Source organism: Dasypus novemcinctus, chromosome 4 (assembly GCF_030445035.2).
Source record: "Dasypus novemcinctus isolate mDasNov1 chromosome 4, mDasNov1.1.hap2, whole genome shotgun sequence".
Taxonomy (NCBI): Eukaryota; Metazoa; Chordata; class Mammalia; order Cingulata; family Dasypodidae; genus Dasypus; species Dasypus novemcinctus.
The window spans coordinates 158,166,962-158,173,431 of record NC_080676.1 but is presented as its reverse complement, the minus strand read 5'-3'; the positions used below and the strand labels follow the sequence as shown (position 1 = coordinate 158,173,431).

Below are 6,470 nucleotides of genomic sequence, written 5' to 3'. Positions count from 1 at the left end.
CATTCATAAATCCTCTTTAGAGGAATGTCTATTGGCCTTGCCCTTTTTTTTTCCCTTTCCTTTTTTTCTCAGTCCATATTTCATGGCGATTTATTTCCCAAAACTTCTTTTTATTTTTCACTAGGGAAGTTGTGGGTTTACAGAATAATGCATAAAATACAGGATCCCCAAGCACCACTCCACCAACAACACTCTGCATTGGTGTGGAATATTTGTTACAATTGATGAGAGCACTTTTTAATAATTATACTATTAATTAAAGTCCATGGTTTAATTTAGGGTTACCTGTTCAGGTAGTGTAGTTCTATGGATTCTTCTAAATTTATATTGTTACCATATATGCAATCTCACATATCCCCTCACTCATTTTTAATTGGGTTGTTTGACCTTTTAATGTTAAGTTGTAAGATTTCTTTATATATTCTGGAAATTAAACACTTATTGGATATGTGGTTTCCAAATATTACATTCTGTTGAGTCAGCTGTCTTTCACTTTTGTGACAAAGTCTTTTGAGGCACAATTTTTTTTTATTTTGAGGAGGTCCCATTTATTTATTTTTTCTTTTATTGCTTCTGCTTTGGGTGTAAAGTCTAAGAAACCATTGCCTAACACAAGATCCTGAAGATGCTTCTCTACATTTTCTTTTAGGAATTTATATAGTTCTGGTTCTTGTATTTAGGACTTTGATACATTTTGGGTTAATTTTTGTATATGATGTGAGATAGGGGTCCTTTTTCATTCTTTTGCCTAAAGCCTTCCAGTCCTTCTAGCACCATTTGTTGAAGAGACCATTCTTTCCTAATTGAGTGGACCTGACAGCCTTACCAAAAATCAACTAGGTTCCTTCTATTGTCATCATGGCAAAGGTTCAGAGTGAAAAGGAGAACCCATATAGGGAACTTCACATCTGCAAGCTCTGCCTCAATGCCTGCATAGTCGGGAGAGTGGAGACAGACTGACCAAGGCAGCCAAGGTGGTGGAGCAGCTCACAGGCCAGACCCCTGTGTTCTCCAAAGGTAGGATACATGGTCAGATCCTCTGGCATCAGGAGAAGTGAAAGATTGCTGTCTATTGCACAGTCCATGGGGCCAAGGTGGAGGAAATCTTGGAGAAAGGCCTAAAGGTGTGGGAATACAAGTTAAGAAAAAATAACTTCAGATACAGAAAACTTTGGTTTTGGGATCCAGGAACACATCAGACTGGAGATCAAATATGACCCAAGCATTGGTATCTATGGCCTGAAATGCTATGGTGCTAGGTTGGCCAGGTTTCAGCATCACAGACAAGAAGTGCAGGACAGGCTGCCTTGGGACCAAACGTAGAATCAGCCAAGAAGAGGCCATGCACTGGTTCCAGCAGAACTATGATGGTATCATCTTTCCTGGCAAGCAACTCCCCATTTCTAACAAAAAAGCCATAAAAAGTTTTCAGTGAAATGTAATAAAATAATAATAAATTAATAAAATAAAATCATAATATATTGGCCATAGATGTGAGGGTCTATTTCTGAACTCTTAATTCTATTTCACTGGTCTATATGATTACCCTTGGGCCAGCACCATGCTGTTTCAACCACTGCAGTTTCCTAATAAGCCCTAAAGCCAGGAAGTGTGAGTTCTCCAATTTTGTTCTTTTTCAAGATGGTTTTGGCTATTTGGGGCCACTTACCCTTCCAAATAAATTTGATAATTGGCTTTTCCATTTTGGCAAAGTAGGATGTTGGAAATTTGATTGGAATTACATTGAATCTATAAATCATTTTGCATAGAATCGATATCTGAACAATATTTAGTCTTCCAATCTATGAGCATGGAATGTCCTTCCATTTATTTAGGTCTTCTTTGATTTCTTTTGGCAAAATTTTGTAGTTTTCCATGTATAAATCCTTTACTTCCTTGGTTAAATATTTTGAAATATTTTATTCTTTCCTCCTCCTTCTCCCCTTCCCCCTCTCCCTGGCCTGCTGTTTTTGCTGTGTCCACTTTCTGTATCTGTTCTTTTTGTCTTCTCATTTTTTGTTGTCGTTGTTGTTTGTTTGTTTTTCTCCTTTAAGATTAACCGGGATTCAATCCTGGGGACCTGTGATGTGGAGAGAAGTCTCCTGTCAACTGCGCCACCCCAGTTCCTGGTTTCTGCTGCACTTCACCTTGACTTTCCCGTTCACGTTTGTCTCTCTTCTTGTTGCATCATCATCTTGCTGCATAACTCACTTGCATGGGCACTGGGCTTACCAAGCAGGGACTCAGCAGGGACTCAGCTCACGGCACAGGCGCTGGCATAGGCACTCAGCTCGCCTCACGGGCACTCAGCTCTCCACACAGGCACTGGATCCCCATGCAGGCACGCTTTCTCTTTTTTCTTTTTCACCAGGAGGCCCCAGGGATTGAACCCGGGTCCTCCCATATGGCAGGTGGAAGCCCCACCACTTGAGTCGCATCCACTTCCCTATTTTATTCTTTTAATTGCTATTGTGAATGGAATTTTTTACTTAATTTCCTCCTCAGTTTGCTCATTATAGTGTGTAGAAACACTACTGATTTTTGCATGTTAATCTTGTACTCCACCATTCTGCTGAATTCATTTACTACCTGAAGTAGCTTTGATGGAAACTTTTCATGACTTTCTCTATATAGGATAATATCATCTGAAAATAGTTAAAGCTTTACTTCTTCCTTTCCTATTTGGATGACTTTTATTTATTTTTCTTCCCTAAGTGCTGTAGCTAGAACTTCCAACACAATATTGAGTAACACTGGTGACAGCAGGCATCTTTGTCTTGTTTAAGATATTAAGAGGCAAAGCTTTCAGTCTTTCACCATTGAGTATGATGTCAGCAGTGGGTTTTTGATATATGCCCTTTACAATGTTAAGGAAGTTTCTATTTTTTTCCTAAGTGTGTGTGTGCCTGTTTTGTTGTTTTTTTTTTTAATATCAAGAAAAGATGCTGTAATTTGCCAAATGTCCTTTCTGCCTCAATTGAGAGGACCATGGAGTTCTTCCCCTTTGTCTGTATGTATATTATATTAATTTTTACTTTGAAACACCCTTGCATACCTGGAATAAATCCCCCTTGATTATGGCGTATAATTCTTGGTACCTCACGTATATTGGGGTATCATGAATAGGTGCATAAATATTTATGATTGTTATTTCTTCTTGATGGGCTCTTTACATAATATAGAGTGTCTGGAAGCAGACATGGCTCAACTGATAGAGCATCCATTTACCATATGGAGGGTCCAGGGTTCAATCCCCAGGGCCTCCTGACCCATGTGGTGAGCTGGCCCACGTGCAGTGCTGCCGCAAGCAAGGAGTGCCATGCCATGGAAGGGTGCCCCTGCATAGGGATGCCCCACATGCAAGGAGTGTGTCCTGCAAGGAGAGCCCCCCCGTGTGAAGAAAGCGCAGCCTGCCTAGGTGTGGCGCTGTACACACGGAGAGCTGCCGCAGCAATGACGCAACAAAAAAGAGATGCAGTTTCCCAGTGCCACCGGATAATGCAAGTAGACGCTGAAGAACACACAGCAAACCGACACAGAGCAAACAACGGGGGGAAGGAGAAATGAATAAATCTTTAAAAATATATATAACAGAGAGAGTGTGTCCTTCTTTGTCTCTTGTAACAGCTTTTGACTTAAAGTCTATTTTTGTCCAATAGTAGTATAGGTTCTCCAGATCTTTCTTGGTTACCTGGATTATCTTTTTCCATCCTTTCACTTTCAATTTGTCTTTGGGTCTAAGATGAGTCTCTTACATATAAATATATATATAGTTGGATTGTGCTGTTTTTTAATCCATTTTACTAATCTGTGTCTTTTGATTGAGGTGTTTAACCCAATAAAGGTAGTACTAACTTCAGCCATTTTGTCTTTTTTTTTCAGGTACCAGGGCCAGGAATTGAACCCAAGGATTTGTATGTGGGAAGCCGATGCTCAAACCACTAAGCCACTTTTGTTTCTATATATCATATCTTTATGGGGATTTTTGGGGCTCCTTTCCTTTGTTGCAGGCTCTTTTTCTGTATAGTTGATTGCTTGTGATATATCTGTATGATTCCTCTCTTACTGCTGTGTGTGTGTGTGTGTGTATGTATACATTTTTTTTAGGAGGTACCAGGGAATGAACCCAGGACCTTGTACGTGGGAATGAGGCAGTCAACCACTGAGCTACCTCTGCTCCCCAGTGAGAGTTTTCATTTGTTTGTTTTAATGAGGAACCAGGAATCAAATCCAGGACCTCATACATGGGAAATAGGTGCTTCACAACTTGAGCTACATCCACTCACCTATATATTTATGTTTTAAATACTTCCTTTGTGGTTACTCTGGGGGTTGTATTATACAACCTATGTTTATAACCGACTTATTTGAAAAGATACCAAATTAGCAAAATAGAATATATGTTCTTTATTCCCATATCCCTTTGTTCCTCCTCTTTATATTACTTTTGTCCCACTTTACCTCTTTATATTTTGCATGTCTACTGTCAGGAAATAATACTTTTTCCTGCTCAAATGTATTTTTTTAATTTAATTTACTTTATCCCCAACACCACCACCACCTACGCTGTCTACTCTCTGTGTCCACTCACTGCATGTTCTTCTATCCGCTTGTCTTCTCTTTAGGAGGCACCGGGAACCAATCCTGGGACCGCCAATGTGGGAGAGGCGCTCAGTCGCTTAAGCCACCTTGCTCCCTGGTCTGCTGCGTCTCTACTGTCTCCCCTCTGCACCTCCCTTTGTTACCTCATCTTGCTGCTCCAGCTCTCCATGGAAAGGGCCGCCAGATCTCCGTGGCACAGGCCAGTTTGCTTTCACCAGGAGGCCCTGGGAATCAAACCTGGAGCCTCCCATACGGTAGACAGGAGCCCAATCACTTGAGTCACCTCCACTTCCCCAAAAGTATTCTTAATTTTAGAGGAATTAAAAAGTGGAGTTATAATTTGAGGATAGAGTACTATTGGATTTTTCATTTACTCTTTTAGTTACCCTTACTGTAGATCTTTATTTTTTTTTTCATTCTATTCCAAGACACTCTCTCCTGATTTTTTCTTTCAGTCTGAAGAACTCTATTTACTTCTGGTAGGACAAACCTTGTGTAAACCAAACTCTCAGAGTATTGTTTATCTATGAGTATTTCAAATTTTCCCTCATTTTTGAAGGACAGTTTCGCAGGATAGCAAATTTTTGGCTGGCAGCTTTTCTCTTTCCGTACCTGTGGCAGTTTTAGGCTTTTGTCAGCCCCAGAAAAGATCTTGTCCTTAGAGCTACAGTCTGCATCTGCTGGAGTGCCCCAGGCCGTGTTGCCTCTGTGCAACTCCCAAGCTGTGTAAGACCAAGTCAGAGGCAGGGGTCTGGACTGGCATTTATGACTCATTCTTTATTCCTTTCAATTCATCATCTCTCTCCAGTTTCTATCATACCCCAGAGATCCAAGAGAGCAGGATTTGTCCTTTTTTTTTTAATATTTTATTTATTTCTTCCCACCCACTCATCATTTGCACTTGCTGTGTCTGTTCATCTTCCTTGTATCCTTAGGAGGCACTGGAAACTGAACCGGGACCTCTGACATGGGCGGGTGGCACTTAATTGCTTGTGCCACCATCCACTCCCTGCTTTGTTGAGTCTCTCATTATGGTTTCCTTGTGTCTCTTGTGTCAGCTCGCTGTGCCTGCCCATGGCGCCAGCTTGCCGTCTTTAGGAGGCACAGGGAACCAAACCCTGGACCTCCCATACAGTAGGCAGGAGCCCAATCGCTTGAGCCACATCCCCTACCCTTGTCCTCTTAATTGATTATGAAAGACTTTTCCAGGATATGTCTTATATCGCAATGTTGATGACACCACTTTATCAAGGGTATTAATTTTGAGTAGTCCTTACAAATGAGTTTAGCAGATGGGTTAAGAGCAGTTTGCCTGGGATCAAAAGCTGGCATCATCACTGGAGCTGTCAGATGCTTTGGAAAGATACCTATTGCCTAGTGCCTCATTTTTTTTCCATCTGTGTAATGAGGGTAACAGGATCCATCCACCACATGAAATGAGATAATGCCTGCCATGTGCACAGAACTATTATTCTTTCTGAACAATGACTACCTTTGACCAGGAAAAATGATGAGTGGAGATAAGGAATCTGAAAGCAGACAAGCTTGGGGCCACAAGCTGGTGTCTGGGCTACCACTTGTTGCAGCTGGACACACAGCTCTGCTCTTGGTGGCTTCCTGCATCACAGCATGCAGCTGTAGCTGAACTCACAGGTCAAGGCACAAAGATACCTTTCTCTCACCAGCACAAAGACTCTGAGGAGCAGAGATTATTGCTTTCAAATCACAAGGAAAGTGTGCACATAAGAGAGGCTCCTAAATATTGAATGCACAGCCATGCACCTTTCAGTGTGGACTGAAGGGATCCTCTTCCTCTCATGTGAACATTCATCACAATATACTCTACCCCCACCTTCCTCCATAGTTGA

At 41.3% G+C, this 6,470-nt stretch overlaps 1 pseudogene; it reads left to right on the top strand.

Annotated features, from left to right (window-relative positions):
* Positions 1–858: 858 nt before the first annotated feature.
* Positions 859–1,435, top strand: LOC101427313 (large ribosomal subunit protein uL5 pseudogene; annotated as a pseudogene).
* Positions 1,436–6,470: the final 5,035 nt, after the last annotated feature.